This window comes from Anomaloglossus baeobatrachus, chromosome 2, assembly GCF_048569485.1.
Source record: "Anomaloglossus baeobatrachus isolate aAnoBae1 chromosome 2, aAnoBae1.hap1, whole genome shotgun sequence".
Classification (NCBI taxonomy): Eukaryota; Metazoa; Chordata; class Amphibia; order Anura; family Aromobatidae; genus Anomaloglossus; species Anomaloglossus baeobatrachus.
This window is the reverse complement of record NC_134354.1, coordinates 434,117,287-434,139,468: the sequence shown is the minus strand read 5'-3', so window position 1 is coordinate 434,139,468 and position 22,182 is coordinate 434,117,287.

Below are 22,182 nucleotides of genomic sequence, written 5' to 3'. Positions count from 1 at the left end.
GTCTCTCCCCAGATAGGTGATGGCGGCTGCCTTTCCCTGCACCTTGATGTTCTCGTTTGACTACTATGGATCCCCAACGGTAGTCCGCTCCCCGGTGTATGGATACCGGAGGAGCCTGTTTGCCCGCAGGCGCTGGCCCTTGGGTCTCTAGCCTTAAGCGGTAGCTGTATACCCTCACGGTGTGGGCGGTTGCCTTCTATCAGGTCTTTGGTTGTTAGGAAACCCCTGGGATTCCGGTCACATTCGGATTTGACTATTGTTGGCGGCTCCAAGCCTGGTCGGGGTCCGATGGCCCTGTTTGTGTGTTATTTGTGATGACCTGGCTAGTCCAGGGAGCCACACTACCACCTCCTGTTGCTCATTCACCTACTCCTCCTTATTATCACCCAACCCGTCTAAGGGTAAGTTTTTGCGCGTTTGTCGGGTGCGGTTTTGCTCCGAAAACTGCATGACTTTGCTTCCCCAGCAAAGTCTATGAGTTTTCATTTTTGCTGTCTGCACACAGCATTTTTTTTTAGCTGCGTTTTTGTGGTGCCCACAAAAACGCAGCATGTCAATTATTTTTGCGTTTTTCACTGCGTTTTCCACCCATTGAGTTCAATGAGATGTTCAAAAACGCAATATAAAACGCAAATTGCAAATATAGCTGCGTTTTAGTGCGTTTCTTTGACTAAAAACGCAGCTATAAACACAAGGGGTGGGTAGTAAAGTGATATGTACAGGAAGAGGATTCCTTCTGTCAGTAAACACAGAAACGTGAATCCTCCCGGTACCGGCATTGCTGCTTCCACCTCCCGTCCTGCACCATGTCCGGACGGGAGATGGAAGCTGCTGCAAAATCAAAAGTGAACAGTAGAAAAAAAAAGTCATACGCACCTGTCAGCAGTCTCCCGGTGCCATGTCCGCTCCCAGCTCCTCTCCTGGTACCGCCACCCCCGCTACACCTGTGTGCCGGCTCCTAGGCACGTCCAATGGCTGCAGAACCTGGCGGTGGATCACCTGATGCGGTCACCTGACGCATCAGCTGATCGTAAGTCTCGCGGTGACGCTGGCTTTTTACAGCCCGGCCAGCTATCAACTGATGCCGTCAGGAGACTTCATCAGCTGATTACCGGCAACTCCTGCAGCGATCGGACGGGATCAGACTCCCGTCCGATCGCTCCAGGAGCTGCCGGTAATCAGCTCATAAGTGAGTATTTTGTTGGGGTTTTTTTTGCACTGATGCATCAGCTGATTGTATGAACGGCTTTTATACAATCAGCTGATGTGTCATGTGATTCACATCCTTGAACCTGACACATCATCTGATCGCTTTGTCTTCCAGCAAACCGATCAGATGATATTCGATCTGGATTGGACGGCACGGGACCCTTGACCCAGGATTACTGCGGAGGGGGGTTCTTTATTTCAATAAAGATGGAGTCACTAATTGTGTTGTGTATTATTTCTAATAAAAATATTTTTCTGTGTTGTGTTTTTTTTAATCTCTACTAGAAATTCATGGTGGCCATGTCTAATATTGGCGTGACACCATGAATTTCGGACTTAGGGCCAGCTAATAATATACAGGTAGCCCTAACCTCATTATTACCCAGCGAGCCACCCAGCATCAGGGCAGCTGGAAGAGTTGGATACAGCGCCAGAAGATGGCGCTTCTATGAAAGCGCCATTTTCTGGGGTAGCTGTGGACTGCACTGCGGATTCCAATCCCCAGCTTCCATATTTTTACCTGGCTGGACTAAAAAATTGGGCTAAGCTCACGTCATTTTTTTATAATTATTTTATGAAATTCATGAAATAATTTAAAAAAAAAGGGTTTCCCTATATTTTTAGTTCCCAGCCGGGTACAAATAGGCAGCTGGGGATTGGGGGCAGTCCGTAGCTGCCTGCTGTACCTGGCTAGCATACAAAAATATGGCAAAGCCCACGTCATTTTTTGGGGTGGGCAAAAAACTCCTGCATACAGTCCTGGATGGAGGATGCTGAGCTTTGTAGTTCTGCAGCTGCTGTCTGCTCTCCTGCATATACTAGTGGATGGAGCATGCTGAGCCTTGTAATTCTGCAGCTGTCTGCTCTCCTGCATACACTATTGGATGGAGGATGCTGAGCTTGGTAGTTCTGCAGCTGCTGTCTGCTCTCCTGCATACACTGTTGGATGGAGTATGCTGAGCCTTGTAGTTCTGCTCCCTCTGCCTTTCCCTCCAGCATACAGTCCTGGATGGAGCATGCTCAGCCTTGTAGTTCTGCTCCCACTGCCTCTCCCTCCAGCATACACTCCTGGATGGAGCATGTTGAGTCTTGTAGTTCTGCAGCTGTCTGGTCTCCTGCATACACTAGTGGAGAATGAAGAACATATTGAAGAAGGAAATGACATCAGACCTTTTTTCCTTTTTTTTTTTCAACAATCTTTAATGGCATTGTTCACTGATAAAAAAAAACGCATAAAAACGCAGCAAAATGCAGCAAAAAAAGCGGTAAAAATGTGTGCGTTTTTGCTGCGTTTTTTTGCCGCGGGTTCGTTTTTGTGCGTTTTTTGACACAAAAAAATGCACAAAACCGCAGTGTCAAAAAAACGCAATGTGTGAACTTAGCCTAAGAAGAAAAGATGACACTGGTTTGGGTAGAATCATCCTGTATACTTTTTTGCTGTATCTCCACCTAGTCCACATGCAATGCTTTCTCTTTACATGTGAGCACCGATCGTTTGTGTAGACACAAAAGCAGGATGGTTATGCCGATTATGGTATCATTGCCACTCACCATCTTGGTTGATTCCTCATAGTTTTGGAGAATCTCACAGATGCCCACTCATCGGTTCATATGTGCGGACTGCGGAGGCTGTGCAGAATACAGACGGGCATGTTGTATCTGGTATTCAACGACTGCCCTCTGCTGCTCACGAAGCCTTGCCAACATGTATGATGTAGAGTTCCACCGCGTAGGCAAATCAGAGACCAGTTGGTGAGCTGGCACTTGCAAGCGCAGTTGCAGCTGTCTTGCGGAAATGGGCACACACCCTGCATACCTTCACAAGTAGCTCAGGCAAATCAAGGTAGGTTGTCAGAAACTGCTGAACCACTAAGTTGAGCACGTGGGCTAGGCATGGTACCTGTGCAAGCTTGCCAAGCTTCAGAGCCACCACCAAGTTACAGCCATTGTCACACATGATGCCTGGTTATAGGTTTAGTGGTGAGAGCCACAGATCTGTTTGGTTTGTTACAGCTTTCAACAACTCTGCAATGGTGTGGTGTTTGTCACCTAAAAAAATTAGTAACATCAGAGCTTGTTGCTGCTTCACTGTGGCAGTGCTGCAGTGTTTCCAGCTTTTGAGTGATATTGACAACATGCTCCAAGATGAAAATTCAGAGATGGAGGATGAGAAGGAGGTGGGGGTGAAGGAACTGGTGTAGGAGATGGGGGAAACCCTGATGGAACTAGGGTCTGCAATCCACAGCATTGGTAACACGTGTGCCTTTTCAAGGTTCGAGTCGGTCCTGGTCTCCAAAAGGTTCCCCCAGTGTGCTGTCTGGGAAATGTAGCATCCCTGGCCACGAGCACATGTCCATGTGTTGGTCATTAAATGGACCTTCCAAGTAACTGCATTGGTCTGGGCATGGGTGATGTTAAGGGACACTTGCTGCTGTAAGGCAGGGATAGCACAACAGGAAAAATAATGGTGGTTGGAGACCGAGTAGTGAGGCTACTAGTAGTCTCAGTGTCCATAAGTCTAAATGGCAACATTTCCAGGACAAGCAGTATGGAAATGTGCCTATTTAGTGTTACGGCCTGTGGGTGGGTGGCTGGGTATTTACAATTGCATTCTAAGGCCTGGGGTAGGGACAACTGAAGACTGCGCGGGGACAAAGTACCAGACGTGGTTGCTGATGGTGCATTCTAATGAGCAATGACAGGTGCAGGGCAGGAGGCATCTGGACCTCCATCCTGGACAGAGGATTAGCAAGAACATAGCACAGGGGAATAGGCAGTGGTCTCACCCACACACACTTATTGTGGACCCAGACGTTTGGCCCACCTAGTCTGTTACTTTGATGGCGTGCATGTGCATGCTGGTGGTCAGGCTGGTATGGTCAACACCTTCTTGAAAGAAGTGTAAAATGGAGGAAAACCTAACTATTAGCCCTGGATCTTGCTGTGTGTGGGTGCTATGGGGTCTGCTTGCCCGTCTTCTCTCTATGGCCACCCCATTGCCTCTTCCAGTCTGTTGGAGTGCTGTGGATCCCTCCCCCTGCATTGCTCTCCTCACACTACATGACACCTTCCCGGTTGGGTCAGTGACTTGATCATCCACCACCTCATCTCACACTTCCGCACTCTGGTCCTCCTGATTAGCTGACTTATCAACATCCCTTGTTGGCAATTGTTTCTCATCATTTTCTATCTCTTGAGATACTAATTGCCGTTCCCCACTGTCATCTTCTTGTGAACGTGGCTGCTCAATAATTTGGGCATCATTACACACGATCTTCTCTTGTCCCTCTTGAAACATGCATGGCAAGAGGCCAGAATCAATAAATGAACATGGAGGTGTGCCGCCCCAATGTCAGCAGCCAGGCTGCTCGGATCTGGATCCGCGGTGGTTTGAGAGGGTTCCAGACCCGGGGGTCGTGTGGCTTCTCAAGCCAAAGAGGGTTATATACAAGAGATGGTGTGGAAAGTTTGTGATGCCACCCGTGGTGAATGGTAAGGTGGAGTACCACCGCTGCAGTTGGGAGTACCCGGTGGTGATGGTGTGGGCAGCCAGGTGTTTAACCCCTCCACGGGTAGAAGGAATGCCCCGGGACTCTGTGATGAGGACAGGGATGTGCCATTGGGACGGTAAGGGTCACTTGTGTACTTACTCAGTACAATAACGCTGACACCGACAACTGTAGTAAACTAAAGTTCTGGACACCGCTGCCGCTGGGAGGGAGCACACCTAGATCCCGTGCCCGTTGGTGTTGCCTGTTAGTCTGTGACCTTTGCCTTGGCACCTTGTCTTCTAGTTGGTCCCTTTAGTGTGAAACTAATCGGGTCCCGCTCCCCAGTATGGCTAACTGGGTGAGCTTGCTCTCAGGGTTCACGCTTGGGATTTTCTGGACCGTATGTGTGGAAAGTCCTATCCCCCTCGTTGCACTAGTACCCCGATTTTGGAGCGGGTGGAGAACGGATCTTGAAGGCTGTGTCCTTGTCGGGTAAATTGTCAGGACGCCTGCAGCTACTCCCTGACCTAGGGTCCACGTACCTTGGCCCCTGCCCGGTGATGGCACAAGGCCACCGGCTGTCCTCCTCGACAGTCTGTGCCCCTTGTCACGATCCCCTGCGACCGGGGTCCAGCTTCTACCAGGCCCGGACTAACGTCTACCACCTAGTAGTTCCAAGGAGCCCAGCTCCTGACCTCTTCTCTCTTTCACCTCCAAAACTACACTGCACTTGTGACCTCTCCTCTTGAGAGTCACTGCTCAACTGACTGACTCCTGACACTCCTGACCCCCTTTAACCAACCCCCCAAGTGGACGTCCCTATTCCACTCAGGCCGTCCACTGGTGTGTCTGGTGGGTGTTGTGCAGAGAGTTCCTAGGATTTTGATTAGCTTGTTTACTTGGCAACACCAAAGATTAGGGACCCTTAACCAAGGAGGAGGTGGATATTGTACAGAAGGGCAGATTGCACAATACCCTGTGACAACCTGATAGGCCAGGGCGTCACATATAGACCTCTTGGAGTGACCGAGTATGTGATTACTTGTCTCCTGGGACTTGCCATGGTGGGAGAAAGGAGGATTAGGGTGAGGACTATGTGGTCCAGACTCTAGGCTAGTGAGTTTGGACGGTGTGAAAGACAGCATGGCGCTAGTAAATATGCTGGAAACATTATCTGCCATCCAACCAACAACCTGTTTGCAATGTGCTGGCTTCAAGTGTGGTATCAAACGTTCGCTATTAATAGGGAAAACAAAATGTTTAGCTCTCAAAAGGACTTGTTTTTAGGGTGCAGCAGTAGTATATGTATAGAAGGACTGGAAGACAATAAACCCTACCTATATACCTCCACCAGCTCTACACTGACTGAAGGTAACAGCAATTTTTATAAAGAAAGGACAGTATGTAGGCCCAAAAAGGACTTTTGTTTTAATGGTGCAGCAGCAGTATACAATTACTGCAATACAAATTCAACACTGCCTATGTGCCGCCCCTGCAGCGGTCGAACCGCTCAGATCCGGGGCAGTTGCTGTGGCTCGAGGGTCTCAGGACTCGGGGGTTCGCGGCCACTTCAAATGTAAAGGGGGTATTTACAGGGGATAAGAGTTTGTGACGCCACCCATGGTTCACGGTAAGGGGAGTACCGCCGCTGCCGATGGGAGTACCCGGGGGAGATGGAGTGGGGCAGCCAGATGACGTTCCCTCCACGTGTAGGGGAGGCCCCGGGACTCTGGATGATGGAGGTGGTATAGGGAGCGTGGTGTAGATTGGAAGCAGGTGAAGACAGCGTACTCACTCAGGCAGTGTTGGTAGTGCTGCGACCGCAAAGCAGACTCTAATATGAAGGTAAAACAAGTCTCTGGGTTCTGCTGCCACTTCAGGGGAGCCCTGTCCGGGTGTCCACTCCCTTTGGTATTGCTGATGATCTGTACCTTGCCTCCATGCACTGTATTTTAGTGTTCGTTGTGAGCCCTATGCTTGAAGCTGTTGGGGTCCCGCTCCCCACTGTTAAGTAGTGAAGCAGTGCTCTCGATGGCTGACACTTGGGATTTCAGTGGGCCGCATAAGCTAGATGGCCCTATCCCCCTCTTTGTTTTTATGCCTTCAATCTCTGAGCTCTTGGGGAAAGTTCATAAAGATACTATCCTCCACAGGTTAATCATCAGGTTGCGTGAAGCTACTCCCTGATCTAGGGTCTAGTACCCCGCCGTGCTCGGCACCAGTTCGCTTACTAGGTACTTCAGCCGTTTTCCTAAACTAAGTCGGACACCCACCCTGCGACCGCGTCTCTGACTCCTTCAGTCCCAGATCATCGTCTGCGACCTAGCCAAAAGTCCCCAGGGAGCTCCAACTCCCAGCTCCTCACTCTTTGGGAGCTACTACTCTTCTCCAGGGAGCTCTAACTCCCAGCTCCTCACTCTCTGGGAACTACTTCTGTTCTGCCTGAGCTTTGCTCTCCACTTCCTTTCTCTGACTTCCTCCCTCTCACCAGTCTGCCTGACCCCTAGGTGAGTGGCCCTGTTCAAGCTAGACCACCCACTGGTGTGCCTGACAGGGTGTGGTGTTAGGTGTGACTAGGATCTGTATGCTGATGGAGCAATACCAAAAGTTAGGATCCCAGAACCATGGGGGGTTGAGTCCTACACCAGAAGTGAAAGGGGGTGCAGTACCCTGTGACACCCTGACTAGTTCAGGGGCGTCACACCTACATGTCTGCTTTAAAGTCAGCTCTCCCTCCTACATCAACTCTCCCTAAACTGCTTCAAGAGAGAGCCGAGCATCGCATCACCAGGTTTTATATAAGATCCGATGATGTGATGTGGCCAGCCAATCACAGTAATGCCAGTAGCAAACATGGCTACAGCATTACCATGTATGGCAGGCAATACCCACATGTTGATTGGCTGTCTAAAAGCCGTTAAACATGCAGGACTCAGACATGAGCATAGCGCTCTGTGACGCCCTGGGCAAGCCAGGGGTCACAGGTCATCACACCACCACACCCTACACTCCAGTTAGGAACATCTAAGCTAACCAGAAATCCTTGTTGCCTTCCTCCAGGAGCTGGTGTTCACACCAGGGGGTGGGCCAGGCGGTTGGCTCCGCCCACCGAGGAGTTCACAGCTCTGGAGGCGGGAGAACCAGGCAGTGAGCTCAGGGACGAGCTAGAGGAAGGAGTAAACAAGTAGATGGAGTTTAGGAAGTGAAAGTAGAAGGAAGTGAAGTGGTAGAGGAGCTTAGGAGAGAAGCTGAAGTAAAGTGAAAAAGGAACAGTTTGTAAAGCCTGAAGTTAGTCCGGGTGTGTGCCTCGGACTGAGAGACAGCAAGGTCAGCAGACGTCGGTGATTGTCCGCAGGGGTGACTGCTCGGAGGTTGCTGGAAGGACCGCGGACGGGTAGTGGCCCGGCGGTCTGGAGCAGTATACGAAGAACAGTCAGCACCAGGGCAGGGGCCTTTCGGACCCCGGCAAGGCTAGGAGTCGCTGTGAATTTGCCAAATCCGTCAGTGAAGGGGACGTCTGTCTCCAAACAACCAAGTCCCGATTGAAGGCAACAGTCCGACCGTTACGGAGAGACACCGCCACCGCCAGGGCACCAGTTTCTCAGGGCCAGCGCCTGCAGGCAAAGTAGGGCTCCTCCGGCCCATATCCAAGCCGGGGAGCGGGTTACCGGTGGGAACACATCGCAACCATTATCAACTTAGGTGCAGGACAGAGGGACCGTCACCGTCACCTACTGGGGAAAGCAAGTGCAGCCGTCCGTGGGAACCGTCTTTCCAGCCGTGTGTTTTACCGAGAACTGTGTCATCGTCTCAGGCTGAGTGAGTACCACAGTTCCGCAAGGCACAGCGCTGCCCCCGCGTCCCTGCGCCCACCAAGCCCTGCATCTCCCACCTCATCACTGGGCCCCGGGATCACCAACCCCTACCCACGGAGGGGCAACACAACAACTGGCTGCTCCATACCATCCCTCCCGGGATCCCCATACAGAGCAGCGGTGGTGTCAAGAAATCACCACAACCGTGGGTGGCGTCACGGACAATAAACTATATCCCAACACCCAATCCCCTTTCACTCACGGGCGAGGAGCGCCGCTAGAGTCCCCGGGGTCCGGCCCATCGCTTGAGCCACCGAGCAGCAGCAGGCCGCAGCAGCCGCGGCAGCCGGACCCGAGCAGTAGGGAGAGCGCGGCGTCCCCTCCTCCGCTCGCGACACTCAAGCACCCACAATGATTGATCGAGTTTCAAGCATACCTGAGCACTCCAATACTTGAGTATCTAGCAAGGGAACTGCTTGAAATTTTGCATTATGACCCACAAGCTTCTTTGTACACCAATGGTTAAACTCCCCGCAGTTTACAACTTTCACTAGATGTCTCTGTGTGAAAGAATGTACCGTACTCTGCTGCACTAATCTATACAGCACAAAAAAAAAAATTGGAAAACTTGACAATTACCAGGCAGAGACTTTTGATATATCTGTCTTGTGAGTTTGGTCCTATGAATCTTCCGTCGAATATTGTAAATATACACTGTGCAATATATTAAAAAAAACTAATATGGAGTTTAGGCTCTATTCTGTAGCTTCTAGATGCAAAAGGAGATGTGCGCATAAACATAGCATGAGAAAAGAGCTTAAAAAGGTATTTCAGTTTTTATGACTTAATTTACTTGTGAATAGAAAATCTTATGCTTTTTTATGTATCTGTATTAAAAATTCTGCTCTCATTCTGCTCACTGTTACAGCTGCTGTAGTCTGTGTCTAAGAAAATAACATGGCCCGGATTAATCCTGTACAATGTATCAACAGAAGAATGGAATATTAGGCTGCTTTCACATTACGTTTTTTTTAACATGCGTCCTGAACGCTTTTTTGCTGCAAAAGCGGATCCAGTACAAATGCGTTTTCATTTGAATGCAATTGCAATGGACTTGCGTTCACATGCGTTTGCGTGCAGTTTTGTCCGGATCCAGCGACTTGCAGTTTTTTAACATTGTTTAAAAACGCTACTTGTAGCGTTTTTGAGCTGCGTCCAAATACTGCAAGTCGCTGGATCCTGACTAAACAGCACGCAAACGTATGTGAACAGTGGTTTACTGATAGGATCCTGTTTGGTGTACTGAGCATGCCCAGAACCCACAGAGAGTGAGTTTGTTTCTTTCTTTATTTTTCTCTCTCTCTTTCTTTCTCTCTCTCTTTTTCTCTTATTCTCTCTCTCTCTTTCTCTCTTTTTCTCTTATTCTATTATTCTCTCTCTTTCTCTCTCGCTTTCTCTCTCTCTCTTTCTTTCTCTCTCTCTTTCTCTCTCTCTCCCCAGCGACATCTGAATTTCCAGTCTGTCATGTTCAGTTCCATTGATTCCCGATCACATGATTCCAATGCCCACCCATAAACTGCAAGTCAAGTGGCAGGATCCTGTAAAATAACACATGCGTTTGCATGCGTTTTTCTTTAGAAAAATAGGATCCGCTTTTGCAGCAAAAAAATGTTCATAACGCATGTCAAAAAAACATAGTGTGTAACCAGCCTTAGTTGTGTGATCTTGACAATAAGTCCATAATGCCAAAAAGCCTGCAAAAACAGAGCCCCATATTTTCCATCACTGAATTTGAGAGCGAAGTCCAAACACAATGGGGAGATTTACTATTCTAAATCCACCAGAATATTGCTGCAGATTTTGCTGAAAATTGCTTTACATGCTTTGTATCATATCCTCTTCATGAGCTTGGACATACTGGTACGTCATAGGTTGTGTCCCTCCCTTTGATGTAGGTTCGCATGCCGAGCCCGCATCTTTTTTTGCATATGTCAGCTGATCTGATTAGCCGACTTGCGTCTTTAAGAGCACTCCACAGATCAGAGATCCTCCCGCTGCTCTTAAATAGCTAAATCCTGCTGTCAATCTCTAACAGTGGAATTTAACACACCCCAGAGGGAAATGCACCATTCCCTGCTCCCATCAACAATGGCTTGACCACACACCATTTTTGTAAATTATTTAATTTAAAAAAAAAAAAAATGGCTTGGGATCCCCCCTAATTTTGAAGGCTGCAGCTGCCAGCTTTACTTTGGCTGGTTATTAAAAATAGAGGGGCACCCAAGCCATTTTTTTTTTCTTTAAATTAAATAAATAATTTAAAAAATGGCATGTGGTCACCCCTATTTTTGACAACCAGACAAGGTAAAGCAGACAGCTGAGGCCTGGGAAGGCCCATAATTATTTGGCTCTTCCCAGTCTAAAAATAGTAGCCCCAGAAGTATCTCACCATTAGATGTGCCAATTCTGACGTTTTGCCCAGGTCTTCCTGATTGCTCTGATGCGTTGGTAATCAGGGTAATACTTTTAGGGTAGATATCAGCTGAGAGGAGATAGCAGCAAGCTTAGGAAGCTGACCGAACACTGCAAGATATGTAGCCAGGCAACCAAATTGTCCCAATCTGGGTTCTACAGGTAAATTTGTGGACTCAGAGTAGAACAGTGAAGCAGTTGTTCGATCTTCCAGCTGGAACTGTGGATTCTAGAATGAAGTCCTGTAGAATTAATGAATCTTGAAGCAGTTCTCTGATCCTCCAGCTGGAATAGTAGGTCCAAGATTGAAGTCTTGCAGCATATCAACCTGGTGACAGAAGCAAGGCACCTTTTATACCCCTCAGATCTCATTTCAGAGTATTGGCTCTTACAGGTTTGGGGGGAGATCACTGGTCTCTCATTGGTTGCTAGTTCAATCTGACTGCATCATTTTTCTCTGAACTATGTAGTCAAAGGGGCTAAGGCAATACACTTTTAACAATCTGTATTTAACAGACAATGGGGTTCCAATTAGTCTGACATGAGACAGTAATTTACCAAACAAAAGCAACAATATGTCTGGCCTAATTAAGAACAGCTTACCCCTCACACAAGGGGCCAGACGCTGAGTCATCAAAGTTAGTAATGGGGCTTTACTTTGGCTGCTTATGAAAAATAGTGGGGACCCCGTACTGGGGGTTGGTACTATAAGGCTGGGAAGGACCATGGTTATTTGGTCCTTCTCAGCCTAAAAATAGCAGCCTGCAGCCATCCCAGAAGTGACCCCTTTCAATAAACTTTATTCACATACGAAAAGCACCTGAACTCAGACACTGACTTTTATTTTATTTTTTAAAAAGCAGTGTTTGAGTTTGACCCCAGACAACAGGTCTCCAGTACAAACCCCAACTTTACCATTCGGGTTTGCTCATCAGTAGTCTGGAGACCTGCAGATAGTCCGTATATCGTAGTCCATACCCAGTCCCCAACACTCGGATATATGAATCTGTTGACAGTTTTACAAAATCTGCACTATTTCTTACTTTTTCAGAATAAAGTCCATCATAGCTCTGCTGTAACCGAGCCCCAAAACCTCGTCAAGGTATATCTCTATATTGGGGTCCCTAGCTCTATGGCCCTAACTGTGTGTCATCTCAGTGCAATTAAAAACTGCTGTGTATGGAGAGGGGTAACCAAGGACTTGCTTATATAGGAGATGGAAAAAACATGGCCGAAAGGGGCGGAGCTCTGTTCACATTCAGAAAAAAAACTTCATATTACTAAATAGGATACCTGAAGTAAGCACTAATATATATTATGAGTGCAAACCAAAAAAATACATAATACATTAGGATAAGGCTGCACATCAAACTTAGATTATAGTATAATGCCATAAGCATACCGAAAAATATTGAAGCATACAATGAAAAATGCCACTTGCTAACTTGGGTCATAGAGCTAGGGACCCCAATATAGAGATATACCTTGACGAGGTTTGGGGGATCAGTTACATTGATCAATGCAATTGCTAAATATTTCCTTTTTCCTAATATTCATGGCAGGTATGCATTTCGCTATTCACACTTTCAAGCTAGCAAGTGGCATTTTTCATTGTATGCTTCAATATTTTTCGGTATGCTTTTGGCATTATACTATTATCTAAGTTTGATGCAATGTCATGGCAGATGACTGAGGTATAACCAGGGAGTTCGGAAAACACATTCGTATTCCTACTAACAAACTCCCGAACTTCCGAGACCCTTGAAGATGATGGAGCAGTCTCCACAGGGAATGCTGGCAGCTGATTATCTCCATCAGTAAGATCCCTATCCTTCCATAGCTTTAGAAGGTTTACATGGTATAACTGCTCAGGTTTTCTCCGTCTAGGTTGATGAACCTTGTAGTTCACCGGCACTACTTTTTCTATAACCTCATAGGGACCCTGCCATTTGGCGAGAAACTTGCTTTCTAGTGTGGGTACTAGAACCAATACCCAGTCCCCTGGAATAAAGGTCCTGACCCATGCGTCTCGATTACAAACTCGACCTTGAGCCTGCTGTGCCAACTTCATGTGTTCCCGGACCAGTGGAAGGACTGTTTCCATTCTTTCCTGCATTTTTGCAATGTGCTCGATAACACTTTTTGTGTGGAGTGGGCTGTTGTTCCCATGCCTCCTTGGTGATGTCCAGTAAGCCCCTGGGATGTCTGCCATACAAAATTTCGAATGGTGAGAACCCTGTGAAGGTCTGTGGCACCTCATGCACTGCGAACAATAGGTAAGGCAGTAAAAGATCCCAGTCTTTCCCATCTTGAGGCACATCCTTCTCTAGCATATTTTTTGAGGGTTTTATTGAATCTTTCTACTAGGCAATCTGTTTGGGGATGATACACGTAGGTGTGCAACTGCTTTACACTTAGTAACCGGCATAGTTCCTTCATAATCTTGGACATAAACGGAGTCCCCTGATCTGTCAAAATCTCTTTCAGAATTCCCACCCGAGAAAATATATTCATCAATTCTTTGGCAATGAGTTTGGTGGAAGTATGTCGCAGGGGTACTGCTTTTGGGTACCGAGTTGCATAATCAAGGATCACCAGTATGTGTTGGTGTCCACGGGCAGACCTGTTCACGGGACCGACGAGATCCATAGCTACTCGTTCGAAGGGTACCTCTATAATTGGCAGAGGCACCAGTGGACTGGTCACCTGACAGACAGGACAGGAATTACAGTATTGTTTTACCTCCTCAAAAATGCCTATCCAGAAAAACCGCTGCAGGACCTTATCTAGGGTTTTCTTATCACCTAGGTGTCCCCCCAACACATGTGTATGAGCCAAGTCCATTACCAACCTACGGTGTGCCCTTGGTACCAACAATTGCTCAACCATTTCTTCCCGTATTCGGGTTACCCGGTATAACAAATTTTGCATCATCTCGAATCGTGGCCACACTGTATGTGCCCTGGGACTCTGTGGCTCCCCATTAATAAACAGTATGTTCTCTCTTGCATGAGCCAGCGTGGGATCTCAGAGTTGCACGGTACCGAAATTGTCACCAGAGATATTTAAATCTGATAATTCAGGTCCCGGCAGCAAATTGTCTACATCCCCGGCCAACACTTCTATGGGGGACTGTTCTCCCTCTTCCCCCTGAGTGGACGTCACCCCTACTGCAAGCACCTCCTCCTCAGGACTACCGGGTTCCTGCTCCCCTGTGGGTGAAAACAGCATTGTCAGCCTTGGTGTCGCTGGAGGGTCACTATGTGGGACCTTTGGAAACCACAAAACAAAACAAGGGGTAATCGCTCCAGATTATCAACTCATAATCTAAACTTTCAACAACCCCCACTTCATGACACCGCTTTCTCGCAGGTGTACTGATCACGAATAAAGCAGTAGGATAGTTTTTTAAGTCTCCGTGGATGCAGAGGACACCCACTTTCCGTCTGGTATAGTCACTGGAAGGCACCAGGTTGGCTCTCACCAGGGTGACGTGACTCTCTGAATCCAGAAGAGCCACCGCTGGGGTACCATCCACACTCACATGACATAAGTGTCCATTGTTTGAACCCTCCGGGGTGACAATGGCGCAGAGCTGCGTCGCATACGGGGACTGACGGTACCCAAGTTCATGTCCATGGGCACTGCCAGATTAGGACAATCTGCCCTTACATGACATGGCTCCTGGCATCGCCAGCAGACAACGGGTCTCCGCTCAACCTCTGAATGGTCTGAAGAGGCCCTCCTGGGCTTCACTCGGTGGGTCAGGGTTGGGGACTTAGGGAACCTTCCTGCCCCATTCCAGGAGGTCCACCCTGGACTTCCTTGGTAGCCCCATATCGCTCTATGAGATGTACCATGAGCAGTGCATTAGTAGGGGATGCCTGACCAAGCCAGTACTGGAGGGAGCATGGCAAAGCCCTCCAAAATTTATCTGCCACAAGTCGATCCACCATCTCAGCAGAAGTCAGTTTCTCCGGCTGTAACCACTTTTGCATGGTATGCAACAAATCATAGTACTGGGACCTTGCCAGCTCGGAAGGGTCAAACTCGCACTGATGCACTCACTGGGCCCGGGTTATTCACACCAATACATGCAACTATCTCACCCTTGACGATGGCGTAGTCAGTCGGAATCTGACGGATTGTCAATGTAGGCCTTCATCGGTCCGGGTGCCAGAAACGGAGTGACGATTCCCCCTCACTGGTCCTTCAGCAAACTCTCTCGCTCGGCGACTCTCTCGAAGGTCTCCAGGTACGCCTCAACGTCATCCGTTTTTTCCATTTTAGGTAGCTCTGCACGGACCGCCTTCCGGACCTCATGGATTCCTGGTTAGCTCCCACTGCTGGTGTTGACATAATATGCCGTAGCAACAGCTGATTGGTCTCTTGCTGCTGATTAAAGACCAGTTGCTGCTGCATTGCGGCCTGCTGCTGTTGCGTAGCGGCTAGCAGTACTTTAATTGCAGCCTCCATCTCTGCCACTGTCCTGCGCCACAACTTTCACCCAGGACATCTACTGGTGACCAGCCAGAAAAAAAAAAAACAATCCCCAGCAGAAAAAAAAATAAAAAAAATACGCTGACCTCACTGCAATGCCTGCATTCTCCACCACATGTAGCGATTTGCTCGGGTCAGGATGCAGTAAAGAGGCTCACACAGGCATATAGTGCAAAAACGTAAAGGTTTTAGTCATACTTACGGTGACAGTTAGCAGTTCCAAAGGAAAAAAAAAACAACAACAAGAAAGTCCATTCCCTCAGTCCTGTTTGTTCCACAGGACTGGAGCACACCCTTTCCCGGGTAGGTTGCCAGTCACACCACAGTAATCACGTACAGACACTGCCCGGCAGTGTGGGATAGTAGTTCCTCCTTGAAATCTTGGTGACCTACTGAGCTGTTTTTCCAGCCCTAGCTCTCTACACACTATCCACTGAACACAGAGCACCTTATGCCTCCCTAATTGCTGCAGCTGTATTTTCGGGCATTGCCCCGAAAACATGGATAATCAATTGGCTTCCAGGCCAGAGTTCTGTTTTCTCTAGCCAGAGCTCCAGCAAAACCGTATGTTGCCAGGAGAAATATACCTACCATCTAGAACCGCACCACACCCCCAAAACACCCCTTCAGGTCATTCGTAATTCACACGAAGTCCCATGACGACTACAACTCTACCACATCTGAATTCACACCGAGTGGCCATAGAACATGTCTGCACACTGTGAGGTTCAGGCAGAGACTGAGTGAGCCCTGCGATGAGTAGCGACATCACTCAAGTTAGCCGAGGCCACAGCTGAAGTTTTCCACGGTCCTTCATCTGTGATCACATGTAACCTGACCTCAGGGGACCTCAATGAACTCACCTGAGGTCAAGTTACCGCTCATCGAGCAGCTCCTTCAGTCTCTGCCTGACCCTCACAGCGTGCATCATGCTCTATGGCCGCTCGGTGTGAAATTTTACTTATTTTACTGCACGATAGACCCACAGACCAGGTCTCTGATTGGAAGCATCAGACATGCTGTCACTCAGCGTGGGGGAACGTCTGACTGCAACCAATCACAGACACTGGTGGGTGTGGAAAGCAATGCATATTCAATGAAGGTAATCAGTGGCTCGGGAAGTGAATGACCTGCCTCGGAAGCAGTGCGACAGCAAGTCTCTGGAGATTTGCTGTCACAGCTGGAGTCCTGCACCTGTGACTGCAAATCAGGCCACGACTGAAGTGAGCCGCAGGTGGATGACTCACCTGAGTGAGTCACCTCACAACGGGCAGTAATGCTCTATGGCTGCTCACTGTGATTGTCAGCTGTAGCAGTGCTGGAAGCATCGTGGGACCTCATGTGGATTACGTCAGACCTGGAGGGGTGTATGGGAGGGTTAATAAAGTGATGAAAGAGGGTGCTTTTGTGATGCCCCTGGACTAGTCGAGTCATTACAGGGTACTACACGCTCTTTATCTCTAGTGCAGGACTCAGCCCCCCATGGTTCTGGGTTCCCAACCTATAGTACTGCCTCCATCAGCATCCAAAATCCCAATCACACCTTACACCACACCCTGTCGGACACACCAGTAGCCTGCTGAGCTGGAATAGGGCCGCCCACCTAGGGGTCCGGCAGCCTGGTGGGAGGTGACAGAGTAGTCGGCTCCAGGGGAGCAAAGGGAGAGGAAGTAAGAGAGAGAACAGAGTAGCCCTCGAGCAGTGAGGAGCTAGGGGGAGTGTGTGGGTCCCGGGGAGTAAAAGGTTGGGTTTCAGATGGTGGTCTGGACTCGGAGGAGTCGGAGACCCAGTCGCAGGATATTGGGACTGGGTGTCTGGACCTAGTCTTGGAGGACGGTCAGCAGCTCGAGTTCAATAGGCGGTCCGGGTCCGAAAGCACGGCGGGTACTGGACCCTAGATCAGAGAGTAGCTTCAAGCAAACCGGCAATTAACCTGCGGATAGTGACTTTATGGACTGTCCCCATGAAGCTCAGAGATCAGGGGCACTAGCACAACGAGGGAGATAGGTCTTTACAACCCAAGCAGCCCACAGAAATTCCAAGCGTGAGCCCTTGAGAGCAAAGCTCCACTATTAACAGTAGGGAGCGGGGCCCGGACAGCTTTATGCCAACAGAACACTTCAAATTTGTGCACGGATGCAGGCTCTGGACGGGCTCTCTCAGGCAGTACTGTAGGGGACAGATACCCCGACGGGCTGTCTCAAGAGGGCAGTGGCACCCAGAGACTTGGTTTACCTTGTTGTTAGAGTCAGCTTTTCATCACCGACACTGTCTGAGTGAGTACATGATCATCCTCTGCTACCACCTAGCCCTGCGCTCCCCTGCACCCCACAATCCAGAGTCCTGGGGCCTCCCCTACCCATGAAGGGAACATCATCTGGCTGCCCCACTCCATCTCCCCCGGGTACTCCCATCGGCAGCGGCGGTACTCCCCTTACCGCAAACCAAGGGGGGCATCACAAACTATTATCCCCTGTAAATACCCCCCTTTCCATTTGAAGTGGTTGTAAGCCCCCGGGTCCGGAGACCCTCGAGCCACAGCAGCAGCTGTCTATTTACTGTCACTTAAGATTAATGATGGGGAGTGTCTCAGACGCCTAGCATAAGTAATACAGGACTTAGTGGCAGCTATGGGATGCTATTAACTCCTTATTACCCCCATTGCCACCGCACCAGGGCAATAGGGAAGAGCCTGGTAAAGTGCCTGGACTGTCGCATCTAATGGATGGAGCAATTACTGGCGACTGCTTGCTGATATTTTTAGGCTAAAGAGAGACTAATACTTTATAGACCTCCCCAGTCTGAAAATACCAGTCCCCAGCTGTGGGGCTTTATCTTGGCTGGGTATCAAAATTGAGTGGACCACATGCCGTTTTCTAAAGTATTTATTTATTTTACTGTATGATATAGACTCGCCCACCAGCATCTGTGATTGGTTGCAATCAGTAAGGCTACTTTCACATCTCCGGTTTTTGCAATGCGGCACACTCCGGCACTTTGCAGGAAAATCGCAACCGTTTTTTTTTGCTGCCGGTTGCGATTTTCCTGCATAGACTTTAATTAGTGCCGCATTGTGCCGCATGGGCTCCCGTTCGGTCCGTTTTTTTGCCGCATGCGGCAGATTTAGCCGATGCGGCGGCCGGATGGAACGTTGCCTGGCACGTTTTTTCGTGCGGCAAAAAAAAAACGCATCTCGCCGCATTCGGCCGATGCGGCGCATTTTTCAATGCATGCCTATGGCGGTCGGATGCGGCGCGATGCGGCAATAACCGCATCCGGCCGCCGCATGCAGTTTTTGCCACTGCGCAAGCGGCAAAAACCGGACTGGCCGCAAAGGAAAAACTTATGCAAAGGATGCGGTGTGTTCACCGCATCCGTTGCATAGCTTTCACAGCCGGATTGAGCCGCAGAGCTCAAGCCGGATGTGTGAAAGTAGCCTAAGCTGTCACTCAGCGTGGGGGCATGTCTGACTACAACCAATCACATATAGGTAAGGATGGTTGACCTTAGGGTCAACATCCAGCACTGTGGAGCACCATCACGTGTTTTCTCAACGCAGTGATTCTAGAGCAATGCCCCCTGGGAAATATGCAAAGCAAGGAAGCCGCGGAGACACCATCACATGTTTCTCAACACTGGCAGGTAACTATATAGGTAAGGATGGTTGACCTTAGGGTGCCAGCGTTGAGAAACTGGTGGTTGGGAGAATCAGTGAATATGTATGAGCCTAATGAGCGGGTGCAGTGAATATGTATGAGCCTAATGAGCGGGTAGGGAAGAAGAATGAGAGGTCGCGAGAGCAGTGCGACAGCCACCCTGGTGATCAGTATGAAGCGCTTGCTTGCTCCTACCCCTTTGTGTCGGATTCTGGTTCCCATGAACTTTATACGAGGACCAGCATCTAGCCAGATACTGTGGATCAATCCCCCGCCAACCCCGAGTCAGTGGGGGATTGATCTGCCAGTCCTCCTAAATACAGGGACAAAACGCAGGAAAATGCGGTAAAAACGTAATAAAACGCAAAAAATTAACTACCTGCATTTTGCCATACTTTTTTTCATGACTTCATTGAAGTCAATGGGTTCAAAACGCAGGGAAAAACGCAGGAAAAATTGACATGCTGCTTCTTTTTTCTGCACCCAAAACTGCAGGCAAAAAAGAAGCAATGTGCACACAGCCTTTCTGAATTCTAACAGACTTTGTTGGGGAAGGACTGTATATAGTTTAGGACAAAAAACTGCACCCAAAAAACCGCAGCGTGTGCACAAGTCCATGTTCACATGTAGTGTAAGGCCATGTGTGCTCGCTGCTTTTTTGGTGCAGTTTTGGGTGCAGTTAGTTGCTGTAAACTGCATGTATTATCCTTCCCCAGTAAAGTCTATCAGAAATCCAAAAGGCTATGGCACACATTGCCTTTTTTTGCCTGCAGTTTTGGTTGCAGAAAAAAGCAGCAGCATGTCACTTCTTTTCTGCATTTTTCCCTGCATTTTGCCATTAACCATTTTAAAAAATGGTAAAAATGGTCCAAAACGCGGCAAAAACGCACCGAAAACGAGGTAAAAATCGCATGCGTTTTCTCTGCCAGAGGAAACAAAACTGCAGTGTGCGCATATACCCTAACTGTTGCATATTTTTTGCAGCTTTTTTTGTCCTGACATTCCGGTTTAAAGGGGACCTGTCAGGTCAAACAAGTGTTATAACCTACAAGCAGGAACCTGTGTGAGCTATTAACCGCTTCCTACCCATCCCTGCGTTGTAATAATGTGTAATATGAAAGTAATAAAATGTTTTATTATTTACATATTCCCTATGTAAATAGCATAGGTCTCTAGCCCCATGGGCGTTTGCATGATTTCCATGGTATCACGCCCCTGTGAGCGTGATATTATGGATTTACATGAGCGACGTCAACGTCAGCTCCTTCAGAATCTCGCGAGCGCGTGCTTACCATTCTCGCCGCCGCCTCCTCCTGGTGTTTGCTGGTCGGCTTCTGACGCGCACTGCGCATGCTCAGATGATTCCTGCGGTTCCTGTCATGCGCAGTGCACGTCAGAAGCCAAGAAGCAGGCACCAGGATGAGGTGGCGGCGAGAATGGAAAGCGCGCGGATGCGAGATTGTGAAGGAGCAGACGTGACATCTCTCATGTAAATCCATGGTATCACGCCCACAGGGTTGTGATACCATGGAACGCATGCAAACGCCCACAGGGCGATGCAGTGCCCATGGGACTAGAGACCTGTGCTATTTACATAGGCAGCAAGTAATAAAATGTATTTTATTACTTTCATATTAGACAAATTTACAAGAGATTGATGGGTAGGAAGGGGTTAATAGCTCACACAGGCTGCTGCTTGTAGGTTATAACGCTTTTTTGACCTGACAGATCCCTTTAACTATCCAAGCAAAATGGATGTGATTCAATGAAAACTTCACCCAATGTGCACCTAAGGCTATGTGCGCACGTTGCGTCGGAGTACCTGCAGTTTATTCTGCACGTTTTCCTTCCCTTGGTTTTTGACCAAATGGCTTTTGACCATTTTTTAGCGCTAAAAACGCATGCGTTTTTATCGCTTTTTACCTGCGTTTTCACCTGCGTTTCTGCAGATGCGTTTTGTAGATCAAGACACTGAGAAATAAAGTTGAAATAGTCAAAAAGAATGAAAAAAGAGAAAAAAAGTATAAAATTAACTTTTAATAAAACTATATGGGAAATTATCAATTTTAATGAAAAAATAGTGGTTATGCACATTTTAACAGAAAAATAGGTGAAGTTTATTATTTTTTAGCATTTAAATTTTCGGTTATTGTGTGTGTAAAGGAACATTAGAACCCATTAATTTTTGGCCAGAAAAGCATGCGTTTTTGGAGCCAAAAACGCAGTGGAAAAGCAAGTAAAAAGCATGAAAAACGCAGGAATTGTGATTTTGGTTGCGTTTTGCCATTTCTCATTGACTCCAATGTTAAGGAAACGCTGCAGAAATGGCAAAAACAACTGACATGCTGCTTCTTTTTCAGCATGGTTTTTGACCACAAATATGCAAATTAAACGCTGCAGAAAAAAAAAGCAAACTGCAGACAGGATTTCTGCTTTTCCCATAGACTTTGCTGAAAAACAAAAACGCATGCGTTTTAGCGCAAAAACGCTGCTGCTAAAAACGCTGCAGAAACGCGGTAAAAAACGCAACGTGCGAACATAGCCTAAAGACGCTGCTGAACTCTGTGGTTTTGTGCTTTTTTTCTCTGGAGGCTTCTATGCGGAACCTAAAAAAAGCATGAAAAAATTGCAGTTACTTTTTAAGTGCATAATCAAAGCTGTTCTGTAAATAAAAACCACTTGAAAACGCGGCTTCACAAACTCATCAAATAAGTTTGAAAAAGCATTACAAAATACAGCAAAAACACAATAACCAGTGAACATTACTATTGAGTAGTTTGGTGCGGACACCTGCAGAGAACAAAAAACAGTATTTATGCAATGTGTGAACACGGCCTTACAAACAAACAAAAAGCCAAATATTGTACAGTAAAGCTACAGATAGGAAAATTCTGCCTGCTACGGCTATGAATGAATAAACAGTCCTGGGAATCTGCAGATTGTCACTGCCAAATGGGTGTGGCTCTTGGAGTGTGACTAAGGGCGTGGTTAAAATTTGCCACAGCGTGCTGCAGTTTGTCACTTTAAGGGCTCTTCGTA